The sequence below is a fragment of the Brachyistius frenatus genome, unplaced genomic scaffold (genome assembly GCF_029030835.1).
Source record: "Brachyistius frenatus isolate BFR_SWC_R1_liver_20210118 unplaced genomic scaffold, ASM2903083v1 Contig_18, whole genome shotgun sequence".
NCBI lineage: Eukaryota > Metazoa > Chordata > Actinopteri > Embiotocidae > Brachyistius > Brachyistius frenatus.
This window is the reverse complement of record NW_027210617.1, coordinates 4,009,096-4,035,365: the sequence shown is the minus strand read 5'-3', so window position 1 is coordinate 4,035,365 and position 26,270 is coordinate 4,009,096. Positions and strand designations below refer to the sequence as shown.

Here is a 26,270-nt window from a genome sequence, read left to right as displayed (position 1 = left end):
ATTCACGTCCTCACTCTTAAAGGGATATAACAGACAGCCCACCCACAGCCTGCAGCCATACAAAACATTCACAGTGTGGCCATGACAGTCCACCACTTTGTTCGTCCTGGCTTCGTGCCCAGACTCGGTCTGCCATGATGTCGTGGGCAGCAGATCGAGAGCTTGGCTGGACTTCACATTTCTCATTAGTTGCCCCACTGGCACATAGGCCAGTGAGCAAGGATGAACACGGGAACTCATGCTCAGGCCAAAGACTGCTCCTCTGCACATACACTCTACATCCCCATGTGTCTCTGTGAGGGTGTCCTTGAGACAGAGCATGAATACACACCAGGTCTTTAGTCTGTTATCAAGCCTGACCTCTGATGTTCCTGAGGAACCACAGAAGAGACATTTGTTTTAATCAGAACATGACACAAAACCGTTTTCAACCGAAACATCCAATCTGATGAATGCGCTCCTCCATCTGATACTCCCATCTAAATATTAGGTGATGCTTCTTTGAGAAAAACAAGTGGAGGTGCTAATCTCCAATTGTACGGTAGAGAGCCTGTCAAACCTCATGGAAAACCATGAGGAAAATTCAATGACAACAGGGCATATATATTTGAGTCGCTTACTAGTTTGAGGTACGTTGAAGAAGTGGTTGTGGTTCAGCTACTTTAGTATGACATGGTGCTGTAGTGTACTTTGGCTTCCACATACTTTTCCCTCACCTGTGTTGGATCAAGAGGCAGAGGATAAAGAATAAATACTTAAAGTAGACCTTAAAATACATGTTTCACATGTGCACATTCACATGCGTATGTGGTTGCACGAGTTTTTGCAGGACAGCAATCTGCCAAAGACAACTCACAAGCTACATTTTACATGACTAGCAGGGTAACATGCTTCCTAATACAAATCCGATTGGAAAAATGTCCGTACACCAAGTTCAGAATGGCTACATACATATATTCTCTCACTGTAACAAGATAACTGAAGAATAACACTGGGAGACAGCAGTACAACTTAGAAATGTTATTTTTCTATTTACCTTGTCTTTAATGTTGTTATTGTACTATGACCTCTTTCATTACATACGAATGTTGATGCTTGTCTGTCTGTCCTGGAGCCATGTCGTCTGTTTTGCCTTCTGATGTTTCTTTATTTGATTCCTGTTAATACGTTTTGGTGTTTTTCTCGTCCGCATCAGTAATCTAAGGGGTGTGTGTACATATTATATGGCCCTCTGAGACCCTCAGCTCTGAGACAGCGCAGATTTTATTGGATATAAATTTCAGTCATGGCCATCAGCTCATAAAATGAAACAACAACATCTCTAGAGCAACCAATCAAAAGTAGAGCCAAATGTTAAATACATAAATAATGCATGAAAATATCTTTAAAACAAGAAAACATCTGAGCCATAGAATACAAATGAAAATAAAGTCAGAATTCGGATGAGCAATTTGTCTCAACAAAATAAGTTGAGATGGGGGACAGGCCAACTGGAAGTAATGTATCTGTAATAAGCTCACTGCTGACAGCGTACATGTATTTTGGTGTACAAAAAAGAATTGACTTGACATCTTTCTCTGCTGACAGCAGGTAGCACGGACACAGTGTCTGCAGGGGTTACAAATGGCAAGTGTAATTATAGTGTGTATTCAACTGCAGAGGTGGAGTGTAAATCTCTGTGGAAAGCCTGTGTGCCTTGGGTATCAGCAAGAACAGATGGTGCAAATAACAATACAGCAGTGGAGTGTTTGAATTGACATACTGAGGAGAGCAAGCATCTCAATTTCACATCATTTAAAAAAAAAAAAAAAAAAAAAAAACCCGAGGTCAGCGGGCAAGATGTATAGTAGCTGTATATAGGCGAAAACCAACAGGCATGTGGAAAATAAGAGTCTGTAACCAACACTTGATTGATTGATTGACATTCAATGTTTGTCCTGCCAACTTCAGCCTTTAATATTCAATCACTGTAGGCAGCGAGAGACACACGACACTGCTTCAGTCACTTTTAGCTGAATGTCAAGCTTGTTGCTTTAATAACAGCGGGGGCTTGTGTTGCCACGGGCAAAATAATCATTGTTTCATGCATTCCCTGCAAAATGTGCATGGCAAACATGTCCTCCACTCCAAAGAGCCGAGCTTTGTGCATCCAAGTAGCTCTGAAATTAAAGTGAACGCTCCACCTCTCTGATTTAATATGATCCAAGATTTCATGTAGCTCGGAAATAAACATCCAGCTGTGCGTTGTTGGTGAGTTAGCGTGATGCAGTTTTCTCTGCAGACAAAAGAAAATCATTTCTTTGGGCTTTTTCCACCTCTTCAATAATCTGAGCCATTCTAATACACATAAATGCCATGGCTGTAAGCTGCTGTGTGTGTGTGTGTGTGTGTGTGTGTGTGTGTGTGTGTGTGTGTGTGTGTGTGTGTGTGTGTGTGTGTGTGTGTGTGTGTGTGTGTGTGTGTGTGTGTGTGTGTGTGTGTGTGCGTGCGTGCGTGCGTGCGTGTGTGTGTGTTTATTTGTATGCGAGAGGGAGAACAACAAGGATGATGATGACCTGGAGCTGCCCGTCTGTTACAGCACTGGACAAATCGTTTTTGACATCATATAAATAAATATTAATGTCCTATCTGTTCAGGCTGTTTATTCTGTTGCTTCCATGATCTCAAAGTGGAATTTTCACCACTACGATGCTGATGTCCACTCAGTGTTGATGGTTAATGTGGTCAATTAAAGCAATAGATTCCTCAGTGCATGATGTAATGATTAAGAGAGCTGAGGTTTTCCTGCTAGCGGAGCCGTGATGGCAGTGCCTACATATACCAGTAAGCGTTGCACGTGAGCTTCTGATACGTAACCCCCGAATTGTTTGGTTTCCTTTGCCAAGTCTCTCCCCTTGCAGCACCCACAAACAATAAGCAGCCAGACGATGTTGCTTCCAGAGAGCAAAGGGTGTGCAAAGAAGGTCCTTCATCATGAAGCTACTTGTACTGATCATATAGTTTAAGGCTGGCAGCCGTTGCAAACACAAACAACACAACATGTTGAGTAAACCACTTCTCCCCTGTTGCCATGTATTACAACCCTCGCCCAGTTTATTGGCCAGAAAAATAGCATAAGGTGACAACAATACTCACTAAAAGGTTGTCTGCAGTCTCGGCTCTGTTGGTTTTATTTGTCTTTTCAAGTTCATCATTGGCAGCTTGAAGAAGATCTCCAGCAACCTCTACCCAAGTGAGAAGAAAAGTTTCTTGGCGAGTAACACATACTGCTCTCTCTCGAATGGTGTCTGCCACAGCGTCCAACCAACAACTGCCCACGGAGAAGTTCGTTACAGCAGAATGACTAGGTTTCCGTTTTTATGGAGGGAAATTTGAGCAAAGACACCAGCAGTCGCTGTTAACTGTCAGAAGCTCCGTTTCTGGATGGTCCCCACTGGCGATAGACCGCCCGTAGACTTTTGGCTTGAATAAATATGTCTGAAATTATGACTCAACCAAAACCCTGTAAAATGTATCCTCTGCACTTACATTTTGAGATGCCATTTCCACAGTAGCATATGTAGCAAGCTGCAGTACAAGCGAAGAGATTTGGGTATGCAGAGCGACCTCTGGCCACCAAGACGGGTGAATTAGCCTGCAGTTAATCCAGACACCAGCTACGTCTCCGGACACATCAAATGATAGTGCCAGAAGAAGATTTTTTTTTTTTTTGTAGCTGCTTCTCAGAGACACAGGCAACATTCATTCATTTCAAGTGTTGTTGTTTTTCATATACCTAATTCGGATAAACATGAGGTTGAAAATCAGCAAATTGGTTTAATGGTCCTGCAGCCACTGTATGTTGCTTCCTCCTCCTCCGTTGCAGCTGTTCACCTCACTCAGTTCATTCCTGCCCACCTCAGCCTTATTGAGGCACAAATCTGTGACTGATTTCCACCTGCACTCTCATTTGCTACCTCAGCACATTCAGAGCAAAAAGCTTTTATTTGATGGATGATCTCACTGCATGCTATTCTTGAGCTGCGGCCATGTTTAGTGTACTATTTTGCTTCATTTATGTCACTGTTGCCTGCAACAGTACAACCTTTGATTAGTGCTTTTTCCTATTCAGTATTTTTTCTTATACACTTTATTATGATAAAGTATGATACATTTTAAACTCAGTCTCTCCCTGCATCCTGCAGCACCACAGTATGTATTTCCATTTCTCTCGTACACACACGCACACACACACACACACACACACACACACACACACACACACACACACACACACACACACACACACACACACACACACACACACACACACACACACACACACACACACACACACACACACACACACACACACACACACACACACACACACACACACACATTTCCAAACCCCTCCCCATATTTGGCTTAAAATTAAACATTAATTTAACTTTATGACTGCATTATAAATAATTGTTGTGATTTAATTAGCTAACGTATCAGGGGAATTTACTCAGGGGTTTGGTTTAGCCTTGATTTAATTCATTCATTCATATGCTGCCTAAGTCAGTATATGACTATATACTATGAGCAACATTCTCACACGCACACACACATGCTACTTTCTTATTGCCAGGCAACAATCAATTATTTAACATTTCATTGAGGCTGCCTGCATGGCTCTGGAGCTGTCAGGCTCAGCTCACAGTCCCGCTGTCAACTACACAGACTTGTGCAGTTATGCAGGAAAAACTAAATATTATATTTGTATGTCTGTGATTAATGAGAGATCTGTCACGATTGTGTCCTCGTGTCTCTCTCGGTTCCTCACCCTGCTGTCGCTGTGGGTGTTTGTATGCCCTCTGTGTCCCTGACATTGGCAGGAAGCTGCCGGGGTTTTTCATGTGACGCAGTGATGTGTGCAAGATTGGGGAGATATTCCGTATCGCTTTTGGGAGGCACTGACCCTCAACACTAAAGGCTAGGGACCATCTCTCAAGTGCAGCGCCAACGTCTCACTTTAACAAGACTGACATTGACCCGGAAACACACAGCCTGCAGTCTGTTTTATTTCACCATTTCTGTATGTATGTTGTAGTAAGAAAGAAAAAAGTGTGGGCAGGTCAGATTTCATCCTTGAATGGTTGGCCATTTTTTATTTTATTTAAAATCTGAGAGAACGGAAACTGGGTTAGACAGACATCTTGACTTTCCAACACAAAGCATATTTATTACTGACTGAAGTTGGGTAATTTATGCTCATCCCGTTTAAATATAACAGGCCCTCCTCCATCCACAGGTGTACATACATATTTACATTTCTCCCTGCATATATAATGTACAGTATATAACTTTTGAACACATACTTTGCTGTTTTATTTATTGTTTTAAATAGTTATAGTATCTTGTTCCTACTTCTTTAGGCTGTTCCTTAAACTGCTTCCTTCATTTACAAGAGCTTCTTTGAACATTTACATATATTTCATTGTAAGATGAAGTGCTGTTCCATAGTAGTTTTTTCCCACCAGCAGAAGCTCTAAATCCAGACCTGGAATGATCAGCACCCAGTTATATTACAAGGTTTTTAATAATGTGCAGCAACTGAAAAATCGACACCACTCGCATTGTTGCAAGAAGTTGCATCTCAGGGGTGACCCTCACTAACCCTCATTAAAGGTCTTGACCTCCCTCCATCCAACTTATTAGATTTCTGAACTTATTTTTTTATCTTAAATTTTAGACCCCTTTCGTCTGCTAAACCTAAAGCTCTATCTAGAGACCACTCTAATATGTTTTTTTTTTTATCGACCAACTATGAGTGTTTTCATTTGAGCTGCATTTTCATTATGTTTTTCTCTTGTAAATGCATTTTAAAATGTGTGTTATTTAGTCTTTGGAGATAGTATGAAGTATTGTATTGAACTGCTCTTATATCAAAAGAGCAGCCTGCACTTATAGCTGAAATGTTTCATTTAAGTTTGCTTGGATTTTTTTTTCCATCGTAGGGCTGACTTTAAGAAAGCTTTTTGTATTAAAAAAAGACTTTCTGCAGTGATTGATCTCAAATTCGAAACAGCCAAACTGGTCAGTTCACAGTGACCATTAGGATGTAACTGCTCAGATGTGAAACTTTGACGAAAAGATTGCTGGTGTTTCTTCAACCCAGATAAATCTGAATCTACCAAGAAATCAAGATGAGCAAAATTAGTTGTACTATGTTTGATATTCTTCTACATTTTCCAAAACTTAGCTTTTCTGTAAAAAGTGATAATAGTTTTTATTGACTGTACTGTTTTAAAGCCGTTCAGTAGCAAAGTTTTCACAGCGGTCGCTTTCTGTCTTTGTGGATACAATATATTCTAACATTTAGCAGTATTTTGTCCAATAAATCCACACTTAGCTCCCAGGATGTTTCCCTCTCTTACATGTTAGAATGAGTTGCTTCAGGGCCAGTATTGGCGTGGGCATGTAAGTATCGAATTCCTTTAAAGGGACTCATCATTTAAGGCCTTGAAATCATTTTGGATGCCTTTACGGTTTCCTAAAACATTTGCACAACTTGCTTTTAAGTTTTCTTATTATAAGTTTGGACATTGGCTTCTTCTGGTCTTTACATCAAATAACAATCACCAACTGTTGATGTGCATTACTTCATCAGAAACTCGCTCAGAAACACTTTAAAGCACCACTGGAGGTCAAAACTCCACAGGGTGCCTGAAAGATGATGTTTGGAGGCACAGAAAGTAAAGGAAGCAGTTTGTCTTTAATCACTGGTTATTCCCGGTGGAAACAGTTAAGCTGCATACCTTTCTACTTCGGGCTGTAATAATTTTGCAAAGCAAGAAGTCTGAAGCTGCTCGAGGCCAACAGCCACTGCAGCCCCCGGTTCTTGTTTATATAAACAGTGTTGTAAGAAAATAAAGTGTGTAACCACACACACACACACACACACACACACACACACACACACACACACACACACACACACACACACACACACACACACACACACACACACACACACACACACACACACACACACACACACACACACACACACAGATATATTCACAGAGCCCTCCAGTTGTCTTTGTATTTACTCGAGCAAATATGGTCCCCTGCCCACATCCAAAAGGAGTTTCTGTGTGTGTGTCTTCAGTCTCCAGGGTTCCTCCAAGCTGTCGCCGCTCTTCCTCCTTGCTGCTTCCTTCACAGTCCCCATGGGTGCTGCTTATCCTCCTCTTTTTGGTTTCTCGCTCCTTTATTTACTCTTTCATCCTTCCCTCCCTCCCCATAGGTCAGTCTTCAGGGGGAAGCAGACGTCTCCTCTTTGCCTCCTCCTCCCTCCACTCTGCTCACACATTTTTCCTCTCCCTTTGGGTGTTTGGGCTCCCGATAGACCTCCATCCCTCCATCCTTTCCCATCCTCCACCCTTTTCTTCTCTCCTCAGAGCCACCACTAATCTAGTATGGCTTCTCTCTTTATCACTTTGTTTTTCTTCCTGCTTCAGCTGAGCTCTGGTGAGTCACCAACCTTTGTCCAAGCCGGCGGATGTGGGACCGTCCAGCCCACGCACACACAAACACACACGCACAACACAGTGAAACACCAGCACATTACTCACATTACTGGTTACAGCATGGAAATCCTTACTTCAAATCATCACATCATATTATTAAGTAAAGTTAAAAAGCCTTGTTAAGGCAGTGGTGAAGGATGAAGACATTACATCACAGGCTGGAAGTACAGGGCAGAGATGAAGACACAACTTTGGAGATAAATGTTAATATGTAGCCATCATATTTCATGACGTCATCTTTGTGTACTATATTTCCCTCATGTCTCATTTAGTTTCTGTCATTACTGTCCAAACATCTCTTCATCGCACCTCAGATAGAACAGAGGAGGAATCAGAAGCTCACACCAGCAGGTGTCTGCCATTTTGCGTGGTGTGTGCTTGTGTACATTCATGCCTATAGTGTGATGAATGTACTCGCTTCCTCAGTGTGTCTATACTGTTAGAGAAATACATGTGCCACCTCTGAGCTCGCCTCATCCGCAGGGAGCCCGAAGCAGAGAGACAAGCTGAGCAGCAGCGATTACTCACGCAGCTTTTTTCACGCCTGCACTGAAGATCCAACGCCGTGCTTGCATAGCTACTTACACACACACACACACACACACACACACACACACACACACACACACACACACACACACACACACACACACACACACACACACACACACACACACACACACACACACACACACAGCTAGTGCAAGTAGTGCGGTTGCTCTTCTCGTGAGTGCCACAGTGCGAGCGTGTGCTCGGCTGCCCGGCTGCTCAGAGTCCAGCGGCCAGATGGGTTCTGCACGGCACTCAATGTAAGGCTGCAGAACACACTCCTGAACACATGCTGGTGTGCATGCAAAGCAGGTCTGACACATGGATGAACAAAATGATGCCTCATGTACACCATTTTTATGACTTACAGTTATATTGCATACTGTAGCGCAAGTACTGTTCATTATATCCAATGTATTTCTTGTGCTATATGTTGTTGCCTACTGAGAGAGAATGTGACTCCCTGGAAGGAGAAATTCTCCTCCATGAATTATCCACATACTTTCAAAGCTAATACATAGAAATGTAAATGGATAAAATAAATATGCATATAGATACGTACTTTGCATTTCAGGAAATGTTAAGTAGGTCTGTTCCATCCCACTGCTGTGTCTCTTTTTGTCCTCCATTCACTGAAATCTGCATCGTTTGTCTTTGTTATGCATTTTGTTTTTAGTGAGTGGGCGTGTGTTAATGGGAAAAACAGCTTTAATTTGCCCAAGGCCATTAGTTTGTTGTTTGTCTGCATGAGTGTATGAGTTTTAACAATATAAATTTGTCAGAGGGGTTTGGTGAGTCTCTGCTAATGGCCTTCAGTCAAGGTGAGCTGTCGTCGTGGATATTTAAAGTTGGGAGAAATAATGCCTCGCAGCTCAGGATGCTTTTTTTCCTCTTTGTTTAGACTGATGTTGACACAGCTTGAGAGTAACTTTAAGGCTGTGATTTGTGGTATTAAGCAAATAATCTGTCTTTTGGTCAGTGTTTGTAAGATCTCTAAGTCACCACAGTTTCTAATGCAGTTTGTCTTCTTGTGAGACAGTTAGATTCACCAGCAATTAAAAGTGCAATATATAAGATTTAAGTCTCATTAAGTAATGCCGCTTTGTACATTGGGAGGCAATAGTGCGTCCAGGCAGTCTGCCTTTAGTCTAGCCTTCACAGTTTCTGCAGTCTGGTTGAATAGTTTGTGTTATAGCTTGCTCATTTAAAATTATTTTTTTTTAACAATAAAAGTTTGGTAGATAGCTAGATAAGGAGGTAATTGAGCTATAGTTACGTACATATTACACATATTACATGTACACGCATATTAACGTGATTAGTTACCTATAAGTTATTACAAAATAATCACCAATAGAATTATTAGCTGTTTACTTTGCAGTCTCGAGAAATTCTGCGAGTTTAGCCTCAAACCTCCTTCCTTTACTCATCAAGAGCTGTATCCAGTGTTGGAAAACAACACCTATGTTACCTCTTATTTTGCTTTTGTTTGCATGGAGTTTCAGTCATTGTTGTGTTTACTGTTCCGTTCATCATATCAAGAGGTTAGATATGCTATCTCCTTTTCCTCACATGTTTGACTGAGAGCAGACTGGAGGCTACAGTTACTCACCGTTGCCTTTTGTTGTGCAGGGTGGTAGTACGAGAGGTGGAGGATGATCGGGGGCTAGCTTGAAAAGACATCACCACAGTTCTTCACTTTCTGTTGATAATTTAAATGTTAAATGTTTTAAACTAAACATCTTACAAATGGCACCTTTAAGGCAAGCAGCTTCCCACTTCTAGTTCCCTTTGTGGTGACTCATTAACTAACATTAAAAAGTCATTTTTCACTGAGGGGGGAAACATAATGTTAATTACAATTCAACATAGCTGTCTTTGCAACTGTGATTAACTGTAGTTGCTGATGAAGGTCTTGGGGCCAAAAATATGCTTTAATAAAATGAGTACAAGTTAGCTAGCTTACAGTACTTTACTTTACTCACTTTATAAAAGTGATGTGTGTGAGACAGTACCATTACACTTAAGTGTTCTTAAGTACTATATTTAGATAGATAGATAGATAGATAGATAGATAGATAGATAGATAGATAGATAGATAGATAGATAGATAGATAGATAGATAGATAGATAGATAGATAGATAGATAGATAGATAGATAGATAGACAGACAGACAGACAGATAGACAGATACATAGACGGATACATAGATGGATACATAGATGGATACATAGATAGATATACTTTATTAATCCCGCAAGGGGACATTTTTCTGCTACAGCAGCATGCAAGGATACAGGGTAAAAACAATAAAAATGACAGAATAATAGGGTAAAAATATAAAATATAATTTAAAAAAAAATAAACAGTATATACAAATAAAATAGAATAAAATTAAACAACAGTGCAATGGTCAGCAGTTTAGTGCAAAAGTTAACTGAACATGGTGATGTAATGGTGATTTCAGTAGAGTCTATTGAATCTATTGTCAATGATGTAAGATAGATTTGGCCAAAGGTGAGCCATTGTAAAGTCTTATTGTAGTGGGCAGGAATGATCTGCTGTATTGTTCTTTGTGCTGTATATAAATGTACTAAAGTGTTTACATGTGTGTCTGAGCAGCACAGTTTGGAGGACCCTGACTGTGTTTTTGTGGTAACTCAGGTCCTCCCACCCGCACAGAGAAAGTGAGGGTAAGCAGTTCTTTCAATTTGACAAATGGGTGTAAAGTCCTGCAGCTGATGTACAGCCTTTTCAACCTGCTCAGCGGGCAGGTGCATTGCCTTCATGTTTTATGTATAACAGATTTATCAACACTCACCCCCTCAATACTTCAGCACTGCAGAAACTGTCAGAAAATATTCAACTGGAAAAGCCTTGAGGAGGCTTGACTTCACCGCTGCCCTTAGGTATAGAGTCTGTGGGAGGTGTGGTGATTATTACTGATTATTACTGTGATTATGGTAAAGCTGCTACAGAGCGCTCAGCCAAGTGACATTGTATCCTTCACTTCACATCAAAGCTTTCACCGAAGCCTCCCAAGAAAATGTTTCTGTGGTAAATGACATTCATGAAGGTCACTGAACTGAACACTACTGCAGCACAGACATTTGGGCTTATAAATGCAATAACCAGTGGTCAGATTCTGCAACATAACATTTGGTTTTATGTATTTTTCGCCATGCACTATTGACACCATAGCATTAAGAGTCCACACATGCAAAGAGACCGAAGAGCCGATGGAACCAGCCCAGAAAAGCCACGTTGTGTCGGTTGAGGGCAGCAAAGCAGACTGCAGACAGGATGAAACATGACACAGCCTCCATTTTCACCAGGATATGACACTCCTGCACAGCCTCAGGCTCCGATTTATGCTCTGTTAAAAAGTGGCAGTGAAACGTAAAAGATGTGTGAGGATGCCTAAAGGAAGAATGCAGGAGTCTTCCCAGTCTCGTCGGCACCTGAGCCCTTTAAAGAGGAAGATGGAGCATTTTAAGAATGAATGGAGCGGGGAAGGTCAAGAGCCCAGTCTGCTTTAAACTTTAAATACATCTCTACATCTATGTAATTCTGAGCCATTTAATGTTGTAATGTGATAGCTCTGACAGTTTCAGTGGTGCATGTAGTATGGTACATAATAAGAAGGTTATTTTTTTCATGTTTGAACATTTTTCTTTGAGTAATGTGTTGGATAACAGAGTAGGAGATTCAAAAAATTATTTAGCATTCATCTCAAACAGCTTCCCCACCAACAATACCAGTAAAACCCAACTATTTTGAAATGTTAACCTTGTTCACCACAGATTATGTGAAACAAGATTTCCTGGCGCAGCTACAATATGGAGTTTAATTTGTCATTTCTTTTCTGAGATGTAAAACCTCATGTTTTAGCATCAGTCTTCTTGAGATTTTAAAAGCAGCAGCTTCATTCTGCACTCATCCTGAAATGAAATACTTCCCTAAACGCTTTATTGTATTTTCACGAGTTGGCACACCGTCCCTCTCTCCGCAGTCTCTGTGTCAGACAACAAACAACAGCTGTTGCTTGGTAAAGTAGGTTGGTGGTTCGCTGTTGTTTGATCTGCAGCTCCCAAAGCAAAACACTGAACCTATAACTTACTTCCTATGTGTATGTAGATTTTAAAAGTCAGCTAAATATACGCTGTGTAATTAACTATTGATATAACTCTGTATATACAGTGTCCTGAAAAATCTTTTCTCTGATGGATATCAGAAACTGAAGTTGAACGGGAAGGTTGAGGAGAATGGGGGTTCAGCACTTATTAAACCTTCAATGATGTGTAACAGTACGAGAGAATCAGAAAGTGGTTGTCCACATCAATATAAAGTCATGTTAATACAGTATGTGATGAAAATCCCTCATGTTGATAGTTTGATTAAAATAGACAAATAATTACCTTCACATGTACCAAATGCATTTTTGTTAGAGTTGCTGTGGCCAGTAGACACATTTTCATGTTAAGCCACCAAAATAAAAAGAATGAATGTTGTGTGAGCCCATTAGTGATGGAACAATGGAAACGGTTGTCTCAAACGTAGAAAGACAAACAAAGTTATAATCATCCCCATAAATGACGCCTGACAGTTACACCTGTCTTGCTTCTTTACTTGAAAACATGGCAGACTTACGGATGTGTTCAAGTCTCCAAGATCTTCGTTTTGTTTGTCTTTGGCAGCACATATGGCAATTAGCGGTAAATGTAGCTGTTTTTTTGGACTTCAATTCCTCGAAGTCCAAACTGTCGCCTGTGTGACGTCAGTCAATTGGGAGTTGAAGAGTGGGCCTGGTAGCTCCGCCTATCATCTCGGACAGAACAACCACTGCATCACTAGCTTCCTCGTGATTTTTGTTCAGTTTGTAATATTGCAAATCCAAGGACTTTCATCAGAGTGCCACAGACTCCAGACCGTTGTGTTACCTCATCCGCCTTAACAGATGTGTATTTAAATTAAAGTGTTTTTTAATTTTTTTTTTAATGTTTTAAATAATCTGTTATACATGAAGGAATAAAGACATCATCAGACTCGGTCATAAACCCCTCCCCCTGTCATTTTACTGATGCCTCACAAGAGATGTGTGAGAAGTTTTAAAATTATTTTATTAATAAGGTAAAGGAAATAAATCAACAAATTACCCCCCCCAACCCGTGTTTTACATGCCAGTAGAAACATTCAAAGCTATTTTAGTAATTTTGAACCTGTATCGCTGTCCTTCTTATCCCAAATCATATCTCACATGAAACCATCCACATGTAGCCTTGATTTTATTCCCATTAAATTTCTCAAAGAGGTTATTGGCACTGTAGGGCCCAGTATTTTATTCAGAATCCAGAATCAAACCCATACTGTCGCACTCTGACCTGGAAAAAGTAATTCATGCATTCATTTTCTCTCGACTCGACTACTGCAACTCCCTCCTTTCTGGCATGAACCAAAAATCTATCTCCCGCCTCCAACTAGTTCAGAATGCAGCAGCTCTGCTTCTTACTGGTTTTAACAGATGACATCACATTACTCCAGTTCTGGCCTCTCTCCACTGGCTCCCGATTGGTTTTAGAATTGATTTTAAGATTTTGTTGATCACTTTTAAGGCCCGCCTGGGTCTGGCACCGAGCTACATTATTGAAATGTTAGCCGCATATGAGCCAACTCGCAGCCTTAGATCCTCCGGTGGGGCCCTTCTGGCCGTTCCAAAGTCGAGACTTAAATCAAAGGGTGACCGTGCTTTTGCCATTAAGGCCCCTCGACTTTGGAACGACCTACCTGAGGAGATAAGGCTTGCAGAATCATTGACTTCTTTTAAATCACTTCTTAAAACCCATTTTTATAGAATTGCTTTTAAGTGATGTTGTCCTTTTATGCAGTTCTTTTGTTCACCTGTTTTTGTTTGTTTATTTTATTCATTTATTTATTTGTTTGTTTTCTATTCCATTTGCTTGTTTTGGTTATTTGTTTGGTTTTGTCATATTCATTACCTTAATGGTATGGTCTTTTTTTTGCCTCCTGTTTTCTTAAATGTTTACCGGTATTGACGTTATGTTTGACTATGCTCTGCTTCTCTGTAGAGCACTTTGTAGACTCTGTTTTTAAAGGTGCTATATAAATAAAGTTATTATTATTATTATTCATAAAGTAAATTTACTGAGCATGTATCAAAAGCAATGTTTTGTCAAAACTCTGTAAAAGTATGACGTACCCATGTGATTTTTGGTGGTTCTAGTAGCCTGATTGTTGCATACTGTATGTGCAGTTAGACATTTCAGACTTGTATTCGCTCAGAAAATAGATGTTTTATTTTGTGCTGGTTCTGATACTTTAGGAGTTGGTGGAGAAGACAAGCTGAGCTAAAAGGAGAATTTGAATGCATGGTTTTCTGTTTGTCAGATGGACGGAACTACGACTCCTGATGAATATTGTTTCATTCTTTATATCATTTAGGCAATTTTTTAACAGGGACATTTGGAGAATACAAATATAATATTGTCAAAGAAAACAAAATAGGGTCTCTTGATAATGAAGTCAATTTATTTCTAGCCTAATTGCGTTTGGATCATTTTTACCTTTCATTTTATTTATCATATCCAATGTCTGATTTATTTAATTTGGTCTCTCATGGATTTCCATACAAATCTTGCTGTCCCGACGGAAAATTGTGAGTGGGCTACAGTCTACCTACGCACTGAAGGATGAAATGGGCTGAATTTTTTTTAGCAGGGAGCTCTTCTTCCGTTTTTCTCCCACAGGACGTGAATGCAGCACAAAGACAGCCCGAGTACGAGAGAGAGAGAGAGACAGAAAGAGGGAGAGAGAGAGCGGCAACAGCGCAGATGAGCCCCAATGAACAGCAGCCGGGTCTTCTTTCAAACAAACACACACACTGTATCCCCCACACGCAAATGCCAGGACACTCATACACATGCAATCCAATAACCAGAGCACCATCAGTCCGAGCTGCCTGCCGCTGCCGGTGGCAGCCCTCACCGCTTCCCCAAAACACAGAGCTGAGAGCCCGCTGGGAGAGGAGCTCCTGCTGCCTTCACAGCACAAAGGACAGGAGAGAGGAGAGCCGGGGACTTCATTTGGGAGGCGGTAGATAATTCAACAGCAGTGGTGGGAAGCGCAGAGAGAGGGGAGGGAAGGTGAGTGAATGCTCTCCAGTCCAGCTGCTGTTGCTGCCACCGCCGCTGCTGCTGCTGCTGGAGGAAGAGGAGGAGTAGGAGGAGGAAGCTCACTGTCTGGAGAGAGGCTGGAGGAGCAACATCATCCTGCACAAACCCAGCCATAGCAGACGGACAGCAGTGACCAGGGCACTTCCGGGCTTGTAGATGTGGCAGAAGCACAGTGCAAGTTCTAGTCCTGGGTGAGTCAACTTCCCATCTTCTCCGACACACCACACACACACACACACACACACACACACACACACACACACACACACACACACACACACACACACACACACACACACACACACACACTCTCACGCACTCTTCTGTGGTTCACTTGATTTGCTGTTGGATATTTATACACATATCTCTGTGATCCATAACCACACAAAGAAACCATATTTTTTTTTAATCTTACGTGTCCAGTTTGCTATTTAACTGTCACAGAAACAGAGGACCTGATGAGTGTGAGCTTCACCCCGTGATCGTCATGACACTAGTTTATCCCATCAACCTCTTCTCACACTGTCATGGTGCAGTCCCGGCTGATCGATTTACTCTCTAACTCAGATGGACATCTGGTATTATTATCTCACACTGCCTGTGCTTTTCTATTGTCACCGTTGAGATGCTTGTGTAACCGTGCAGGCACAGACACTCTGTTTGTGCGTGCGTCTTTGGGTACCAGTTCTCAAGTAGGTTTTAATGATCTAAACGTGGGGTAGGAATGGGAAGGCAGCCTTTGATCGATCCCTGCAGTCATCTCAGTGTGAGGGATGCTCAGTGCCTGTCGTCCCAATGACATATCTAAGCCTCTGTCTGTTTGCTCAGCCCTCTCCCAGCTCTGTTCCTGCCTTTACTGTGCCTCTGTTCACTTCTGTTCAGCCTCTACAAATCAGATGATTATTCTACGGAAGGCCTGATTGCAGTTTTACTTTAATCTCATTCCTCGCCTGTCATTGGCCGTGATTTAACCCTGTCCCAGCAATTCTATCATACAGTATAATGTAATTAGCTGCAAACTATAAAAGTGCACGTTGATTTTCTATTTTTAATACACCTGCTGTGCATTTGATGATGCCCACATCTTTCCATCGGTTTCGTGCGGTATTTTATGGGTCCGTTTGTTTGTTTCTTTATTCGAAAGTTCACAGAGCGATGACAGGAGGACAATGACATGCAACAAATGTCCATGGAGGGACTCAAATCGATGCCTTACACCCCTCAGGCAACCATGTTTTCACACCCTGACTTCCACATCTCAGCGGCAGGAGGCACTTTTAGCGTATTGATTCATGCGTTCTGCCACTGGGCCCCTTTAACATTTCTACCAAAGTCACTGCATGCCTGTCCCGATTAATTACTCAGTGCTAAACGGCAGTGTAGAGAATCAAAGACTTAGTAAAATTGGCATCTTTTCATTTTTTCTTTGCTGGCACATTTTTAAGGAACTGTCAAAAACGCTACATTTCACCATCTGCACCATGTTGCCTGCCTCTTGTGTGCTGTGACTGAAGATTGAGGTTTGCTGACCATCCAACTAACCTTCTCAGACTCATTTCCTGTGAAAACATTGTGCTTGTTAGGCACAATGGGCACCCAAAATTCATGAGAGAAATTCTACGTCTAGTTTTGCGGATTAAGTTGCTCTGGAGTTAAAGCAGGTTGTCTTTTAATTGTTTGCTCAGTCAGCGTCTTGTTTAAGCGTCCTTGAACAACTGAACCTCGAATTGTTTGTGATGGCCAGATTGGCTGCTGTTGGTGTGTGAGGCAATAGATCAATGAGCAGCACGTTGAGAAGTGCTTTGTCTGCTAAAAGTGCATCATAAGTGCATTCTATATTTCTAGACTGTATATTTCCCATCATGTGTCTTATCATGGATTTCTACAAGCTTTTTGAGAGTTTGCTGTCTAAAAATCAAAAGGAAAAACCCGCAGTGAAGTGAATGCATTTATGCAACAGCACTTAATGGTACCCAAGGTGCCACTTAGCCTCCTTATTTGACAGATTTATGTGTCAGTAATGAAAAGTCTGCTGACGGGTCTATATGTCTTTCAGAAGGCATTGTTGGATTGGGCCTGTTAGTCTTGTCCGTTACTACGCCTACACTTACCTTCTCATTTTGATCCTTTCGGTCGCACATAAAGCTGTCATCCGAGCTCAATAGTGACATTACCTCAGTTTAACACTGCCAATGCTGGGCCCCATTGTATGCAACTCTGGAGTATTTATGAGGGCAGTAAAGCAGGGATGCACACGCTGTCAGCAAGATGAGGGCATTGCTGCTCTTACGGCGAGGAGAAGGAAGGAGGGAAACAGCGGTGGAGGAAGAGGACAGAGTGCTCCTGAGAGTGGCTGTCCGATACCTGCAGGCATGCTGATATGTCAGCTGTTGCCACTAAGATGTCCAGCTGGAACGATCGCGGGCCTGTGTGTGCTGGCCTTCCTCCCAGTCGCAGACTACTGTAATGCCATTATAGGCGTTCAGATGGGCCTGCAACCTTAATGCAGAGTTTAGAGAGAATCTTGGCCTTACAAGACATTTTATTTCCAAACATGATTGTATGGTGTTAGAGCTGTCTCATAATTCACAAATGCACACAGAAAGATTCACAAATGTATTTTTCGATGCACACACAAATACATACTGATTAAAATATATGTAATTGTGGATTTCAAATTTCCTGAATTGATTTCAGACAGGATAAATGATGTAAAAGTGGATGTTACATCATTCTTTTCATACATTTGGTATGTCATTGCCAGGCTGTGCTGGACCACTGCTCCTAGCTTCAGTTTTATTCAATCTGATTATAATGTGTAAACCATGTTTGTTTTAGCATTTCCACCAAGCAGCAACCAATAGTGACGTCAACCATTGGTTTGTGGACTGCCATTCCGAAGTCTTGAGTTCGGATTTCGGCAGTCACCATCTTGCTATTTTGGAGCCAGAGGTGACCACACTTGCCCGAGCTGGGGGGGAGCTAGTGAAGAATCTGACTCGATCTGGTAGGGAACCCAACAACATTACGCCCCACCCACCTACAGCTGAGACCTGATTACAACACAGGCCTGTCAATCAAACAGCCCCCCCCCCCCTTCCGCCCGCAACATAATGCTTTTTGAGGCCTATTTTCTAATTACTGACGGGATTCTTTTCTGATGGACGGTCAGAAAACTACTAAGAAGGAGGGACTTTAGTCGACAATCAAATTTTAACTTGTGGAAAAATTTATTGACTTTGTATTTCAAGAGAAGTTGAACGGGATTTTATGAAGCCTTTTTGGAGCCAATCACTTTTGGCCCTCGGAGATATTGCAGCTTATAGCAGTTTCAAATTGGCTTAATTTTTCAGATCCAGAAGCTACCTCCACTTTTATCGACAAGCTATGGTTTCCACAGCCACTCTGATGGGTGGACCAATGAACAACCAGTGTTGGTGGCTCAGTGCAATGATGTTGAAGTTAAACATTTTTCGTTCTAAATGTAGTTGCAGTAGTGGTAGAGTCTCTCCGTATATGGTAGTCATTGCTGATTAGTTAAAGGCTGCTCCAATAGTATCAAAATTAACCCTAGGTCTATGCCCATTAGGATTGGATACAATCCTCAATTGATTGTGGCCAGACCCTTTTATTCACACAGTGAAAATGGGTGTGGTAATACCAGGCTAGGTCTGTCAATGGTTTGGTTGGTTTAGGTTTGCGTTTGTTCTGCTTCCACTTTGAGTGGTACAACGTGAATGCACAACCATCTCTCTGTAGTCTATAAAACTGTTTTTCCATCAGCCTTAACAATTTCATCAGGTAGCTACGTTAAGCCAAATATTTCAACTGATTCTATCCATCACTTTTAGCTATTTCAATCATTTATCCAATTGTATTCATGTTAACTAATAGTTTTCAACCATTTATTCATGAATCACCTAATATTGAATAATTATCCATTTATTACTTAAAACAAACTATTTAAACTGTTTATAAATTACTTTTAGGTCACAATTTTAAAATTGCTTGAGCAGCTCCACAATATTAACATGTAGCCTTCTATTCTCCTTGACAGCTGCAGAAATACCTCTTGGGTACATGTGTCCCAGGTTGGCAGTCAATTAGTGAATGACGCTTAAATAATTTCTCTAAATGGCATTTAGTACAACTTAGTGAAATTGGACTTCTATGTGTTATTTACTAGAGCTTAATGGAGGCCATATGTAACCTAATGTAAGAGGTTTTTTTCCCCCTATATTGTGCTATCTGACCTGTGCAAAATGGGCTTAGGCACTAGACAAATTAGTAAGGCTGTGCAGTAATGAAGTGCTCCATACTGCAGTTTGTCACTGCAGTCATTTATTTATATGGCTCTAATGGAGCCACAAGTAACTACAGAGCCTTTTCTTATGTTTTTTTTAACCAACAGAATCAAGGCCAAAGCAATGCATCAACCCAATACAATACAGATGCACTATACTGTCTACTCAAAGAATATATATGTCTACAATCTTTTTGTCTTGCATCCTTTCTTTTTATTGCAGAATCTATTTAAAGTAACAGTATCATTCAGCACAAGCACTTATCCAAGCCCATCACCTCATTTATCATTTAGGTAAACCAGGACGACCGGCTTACACTTTTCTTTTTGAATGCTTTTTTTATCCAGTTCACTCTATCTGTAATTTGGAGACACCGTCCCTAAACAAAACAGCCTCAATTAAGCCTTGTGATAGTTCCTATGGGCCTTCACTGAACTGGTTCAGGTGGACTGGAGCCATGGCTCAGATGAGATCCAGAGAGGAAGTGATAGGGTGAGAAAATTTTTACTCTTTGAATGCTGCATATTTTATATTTTCTGGGGCCTCTGAGTAAAAGAATATATGATGAGATGGCTGTAGCATTGCATAAATACTTAAAGGGAAGCAACGGAATCTCATGAGTTTCGGTAGGCATTGGTTACACACTTAAGAGGAGTTAAGAGATTAAACCACATCTTTTGCTTCTTACATGGAAAACATTTGTTTGCCCGGTGCCCCTCAGGGTATGCCGGTTTGATCCATTCACTCCACACCAGCTTTATCTACAAATAAAATAAAAAAATAAACTGTTTTAACAACCAAAACTGAAACAATTCAACTGTGTAGGTTGTAACAGACAGTAAAATGTCTCCAACTCTGAGTGGTGTTCTGGGACAAAATGCAGGGCATCTGGGGAGTTAATATACGTGTCAAACGCTCAGCCTCATTTCATTTTATGTATTTCTATTGCTGCGAGCAGCTTCAAGTGCTGTGACTGGACTGCCATAAAACAATATTCTTTAGTATGGATCGACCATCATGACTGAGATTTCTGGAGAAAATGGAATTCAGGTCGACTGCCAGGGCTCTCCTGAGCACGCTACCATCTCCTTCAGCATTAAACATGATTTAAACGGGAGCCCAAAGACTTAATACGGCATAGCACTTCTTAGTGCTGAGTTGACTAATTGATTTTTCAAGTAGGAAAAAAAATTCTGATTGATTAGTCCGGTCTCAACACGTCATCATACCAAAATCATAAAATCGGTGTATTTGTAATTATAAATTATATTAATGAATTATAAGTGACATATGTCAGCACCCTCTGTAGCATCAACATGTCCTGATACCTAATAGACAGAATAGCTCATTTACCAAAATGGCATGCACTACATGATTTTTGGAGAGTACCAGCAACAGATGACCCTCATTGTCATAGCAACAATAATAAACATGTGGTTAACATTATAAAACAGTCGCAGTTTGGTTAGGTTTAGGAAAAGATCGTGGTTTGGGTTAAATAACAATACGAGTTTGTTACAAAAATAAAAGGGTGTTACCTAAGTTAAATTAAGTCAACATGGGACACGAAGATCCATGTTAGATCCATCCAACCACGCCCAATCTTCTCCATACACAGACCTAGTCACTCCTTATATTTAGTCAGTTGACATCCTCCCTTGCTCCTGATATTATTACTACAGCTGCTAGAGTTTGCCTACATAAACATCGGTCATTATAACCCTCTTAACGAATCGATCAGTGTTTTAATTTTCTGCTAAGGTCAGGCTGCTCTGACTTGTGGGTAATGGCTACAGTTTCTCATGAATAATCTTATTATTTAAAGAAAATTCAATCAATCAGATAAATAATATTATATTGTATATTAAGAACAAATAGTGAACTAATAAAAATAATAATTGATACTGCCAGTTATTAATTTCAGTATTAACTTAAATGTTAAAAGACTGTACTCTACTGTGAAAGATCCTATTGTGCCACCAGCTCTCACTCCACCCTTAACTGTCCTTTCAGCGTTTCAGACTATATTCATACAGGGACAGCGATTATCAGATGAAATGCGAGCTAAAGGAAACAAAAACCAGAGCGAAGGGCATTTATACTGCAGTGTAACTGTTATATTCAGTCTATTAGCCCTGACGGACAACCAATGTCATCTTCACGAACACACAAACATATACCACATCAACACTTGATCCATAACAAAGGGGTCACAGCATTGCAGCTGCATTTAATTTGATTCAATAAGCTATCACCTTTCCTCTGTTTAGTGCTTTGAATATTGTAAACACAAACCTGGTTGTTTTCTGTTATGGTGTCGATGGGAAAACGGACCCAAAAGCACAACACAAATGAAGTTTAACCAGATTTATTGTAAAACAAGTTGTGATGTGGTAATTGTCCATGAGGTGAGGGGAACAGAACGTCCAGTCAGTCCTGGGCTTAGCCCGAGCTACTCGGTAGCATATGAGTGGCGAGGGCTGCGGGGCAGCGGGGCGCGAGTTGGTGCTTCTGAGCAGCAGAGAGTCAATGGCTGGCTTCGCAGGTGGAGACCCAGCAGGGAGTGGAGAACTCGGATGAGCCACCGGAGGTTACTCCTCGGCAGCTGAATAGGCAGACAGGTGCTATCAAGGACCAGAGATCTGCAGGTGAGAGACGGCTGGCAGGTAAAGCCAGAGATCCGGAGGATCTGGAGTCCAGGGAGGAGAGTGCAGTAACTCTGAGGCAGGAGCGGCAGATTGCAGGTGAGTGAAGAATTACCAGCCAGCTGACCAGGAGGGGAACCCAGGTGAGTGGGTCGAGCAGAGTCTATTCTTCTGGCAGAGTATCGTGGAAGACAGGCAGAGGTACAGATGGCCTTGCAGGGAATCCTCCAAAGAACAAAGGCCGACTTGAGCAGTATGGCAGGCAGAACTGTGACGCTGAAGCAGAACGATCTGACAAAGTGGAGTGGAGTACCGGGAGTAGATATGCTGCTGAGGTGATAAGTGGGATGAGGATTGACTGTGTCAGGGGCCAGAGTTGATGGGTGGAGCCTAACGAGCTGCACACAACCACCAGACACGCCCACCAACACAGGGAAAACACGAGGCACGACGGGATCCAGACAGTTTTCATCCTCACAGTAAAATCTTAGAGATATTTGTCTCCTTTTCCCAACTGTTGTGAGTGATGTTTCATCTTCTCAGAATAGATGCCAGGCTGTGAGAAATGGCAGCTCTCTGAACAAAATTTGTGATAAAGCTAGCCTTTTATCTGATTCAACCAAATCCCTTGCAACATAAACTGCATTCACATTTGTCCGTATTCTCAAAACCAGTGTTTCTCTTAATGCATCAATGGAAAATTAAAATGTAAATGTTCCTTTTCTACTACAGAGGTATTATTACTTCATATTTGAAGGGGTATCAGTCCTTCCAGCTCTGTTATTAACTACATTTGCTGCAGTTGTGGCTTTCTAACCTCTGTGTCAAGCCACCTGTGTCCTGTGGGTTGAATCAAGTTACAAACATCTTTCATATCCTGGGCCCCGCACATGAGATAGCTCTGTAATCAGCTCTCTTCAATTATGCAACCATGAGCAAGATTAGATTAAGACATGGCATGCAGAGTGTTTTCGTTGTAAGACAGTTTCCAGAGGGCTGAGGTGCAACACATACACACACACACACACACACACACACACACACACACACACACACACACACACACACACACACACACACACACACACACACACACACACACACACACACACACACACACACACACACATCCCATTTTCCATTATTCCTTGCCTCAATCCTCTCGTGCTTTGTGCCATTTATAAGGAAATATCTTGTGATTAGAACAGAATAGCTAATTAAACTCAGAGGCCTGTATTTATATCTTTAAGCAGTCATGCACATATGCACACACTTGTCCAATGACAGCCTATTCTAATTGATTTTTAAGGGGTTGATGAACAAAAATAACATTGTTTTGTCGTGGTGTCCCCTCAGTCCTGAACCTCTTAATGACTTCAACTCTATGTGTTGTGGTCAGGCACAATTAACACTGTGCAAGGGTATTAAGCAGTGGATTCATTAATCATTCTTCAAATGGGTCCTGTCGTCCACAACAGTTAACAGTGTGTTTGAGTCAGCTGATCTCCGAAGCACTCAGCCGTTTGTGGGATGATGATGACGCTTTCAGATCAAGATTAGTTGAGCACAAAAAAAAAAGAACACTCCTGCACATGAGATTTACATCTGTTTTGGTTTGTGGAGCTCTTTCAAGTACTCTTTGCCTCCCTTACTCATCCTCATTAAGAAATTGGTCTTTGAACCTGTTAAACCTATTTTAAATATCCCAGTGAACCGTCTGTATAAATGAGGATTAAACACTCATGCCTCTTTGCATCTTCATATTAGTCCATAACCTCCAATTCTCCTCTCTGTCTGCTCTGTGGATCACACTGTCAGAACTAAAGCCCCATTTTATCTCCTTTTAAGCTGCTGAACATAAATCAGATAATCAGTTGATCACAACATTTTCCTGAAGTGGAGATCAGTGGAAACAGAGGGGTGAGAATGAACTGCTCAGTCAGGCTGCGCTTTCCATTTATCTTCGCTTCAGTTGACTTCTGTGTTTTTGTTTTGTGTTGCTTTTTTGCTTCTAAATTTTTTTCAAGCGTGCATCTGTCACTTTGCTTTGCTTCCTGCAGAGACAAGAATAGAGATGAGTATGAACTGGGATTTAAACCATGTCCATGTGTGATTCAAAGTCAGTCATCTTCTCTATTTAAACTAGAAGAGCACAGACCTCTGCCAAGGCCCTTAGTCCACTCTTTTGTCATTTGTAAATCTGAAGCGACAACCACTATATACTGTATGTCTGGATATATTTACAGTAGTAGTGAAGTTATAATTGTACCAGGGTACATGAACATGGATAGTGAGGAGTCATTGTATGTCTAGAAAGGCCTGTGTTTTGTCACTGCTGAACTTTATTTACATCGACCGGATTTTATTGTATTTAGTTGCCAAATGGGTAATATGTTTGGTAAAAGATCATTTGCGGATCTGCCCCAAAAGTGTACGTGTTCTTCCTTGTCCCTAGTTTCACCCTTCCACAGAATTCCATGGAAATCGGACTGGTAGTTTTTCCGTTGTCTGACAAACAGACAAGAAGGTCAAATATATAAGTCAATATCCAATAGCGAGTTAGCTTAGATTAGATTAAAGGCTGGAAACAGGTTGATATAACTACCTTGGCTCTTTCCAAGGGTAACAAAATCCACTTACCAGCACCTCTAAATGTAAAAATGTGCAGCCTCACACAGTGTAAAGCACTAGTCAGACTATTTCTTTCCTGGGAGCAATAATTTCCTGAAGTCTCCAGTTGTTTGCCTTCATGGTTGGAAAAAGCCGAGCTCACCCTATTTTCAGTCTTTAGGCTGAACTAACTGGGTGCTGCCTGTAGCTACATTCAGTATTTTGCGCACTACCAGTTTTCTCATGAAGGAAGAGAATAAGCCTTTTTCCCAAAATGTGGGACTATCCCTTGAAGCAACGACCCCTGCAAATTTCGCGGAGGAAATTTGAATGATATCTAGAGAGAGTCTTTTAAAAGAAAAATGGGTAACTTTATGTATTTTTTTTAATTTGCCCTTGATTTGTGTTTTTGCTCAGGCTACTGCTGCATACAGTCATTTCATTGCTAGAATCTCCATTTAGTCACTAAATGGAGATTCACTAAATTTTTAGTGCAACACTACCTGAAAGACTACATACACTAGCTAACTACTGTTTGCTGAAGGCATTCAAAAGGCTTCATAGCTTGTGATTTTGATCACCACAGTTATTACATTATTATATCTTAATGATGTGACGGTTACATCGTGTCCTGTTGTCGTCTTCATTGGTGCTTTAGAGCTCATAGCTTGAAGGTGAGAAGACCACGTGCCCGCTGACAAAGAGTGTAATACATGACTTAATTACAGAGATGTTAATTTGTGCTGGTTTTGTATCTCAATGTGACCTTTTACTTTGAAACAGAAGTATCACATCGTAAAAATACTGAACTCAACAGCTTAGTGCCCTGATGAAAATTAAAGACGATACTAATGATTTTATTTACAGGGTGTGTATCTCAATTATTTGACGATAAGATAATGAGTAAAATGTAATTACATTATTTTTGTTTGTGCTTGTACCATGTACGAAGTGAGTCTCAGTCCAAAGAGAGGGACAATATATTTTAGGCGATATGTTTTTCACAGCCTGTCATTTTAAAAGATGTCAAAGCTCATAAGAAAATCTCTCCCTTGTTTTGTTTCTGCATGATTTGAACTAATACGTCTGCAGCTGTATATGTCCATGTGCAACTGTGACAGATGGGTGTGATGAGATCGTACTTAACAGGCTGCAGTTCCCCTTCCTCGCTCGCCTTCTTCCTCTCGTCTTCCTCCCGTTCTCTTTGGGAACATACAGATTGGGTTTGCCTGTCAGAAGTGTTTGATCAGAATAGTCTGCTGAGGATCTTTGCTTTGAACGGACTCACAGCTGTGACGAGTTTCTCTTCTGTTGTTTAGGCCATTACTGTATAGAGGCTAAAATCTGCTCTTAGAAAAGCTGGAACACTTTGTGTGCTTGTTCCATTTTTATATGTGGAGGCAGATTGCATGC

At 41.1% G+C, this 26,270-nt stretch overlaps 1 protein-coding gene across 1 annotated transcript in view; it reads left to right on the top strand.

Annotated features, from left to right (window-relative positions):
• The first annotated feature begins 14,908 nt into the window (after positions 1–14,908).
• lingo3a (leucine rich repeat and Ig domain containing 3a) overlaps positions 14,909–26,270 on the top strand; it is a 34,786-nt gene continuing 23,424 nt past the window's right edge. The window contains exon 1 of the mRNA XM_069694966.1: positions 14,909–15,489. The gene's annotated coding sequence lies outside the window, so the exon portion shown is untranslated. The remainder of the gene's footprint in view (positions 15,490–26,270) is intronic.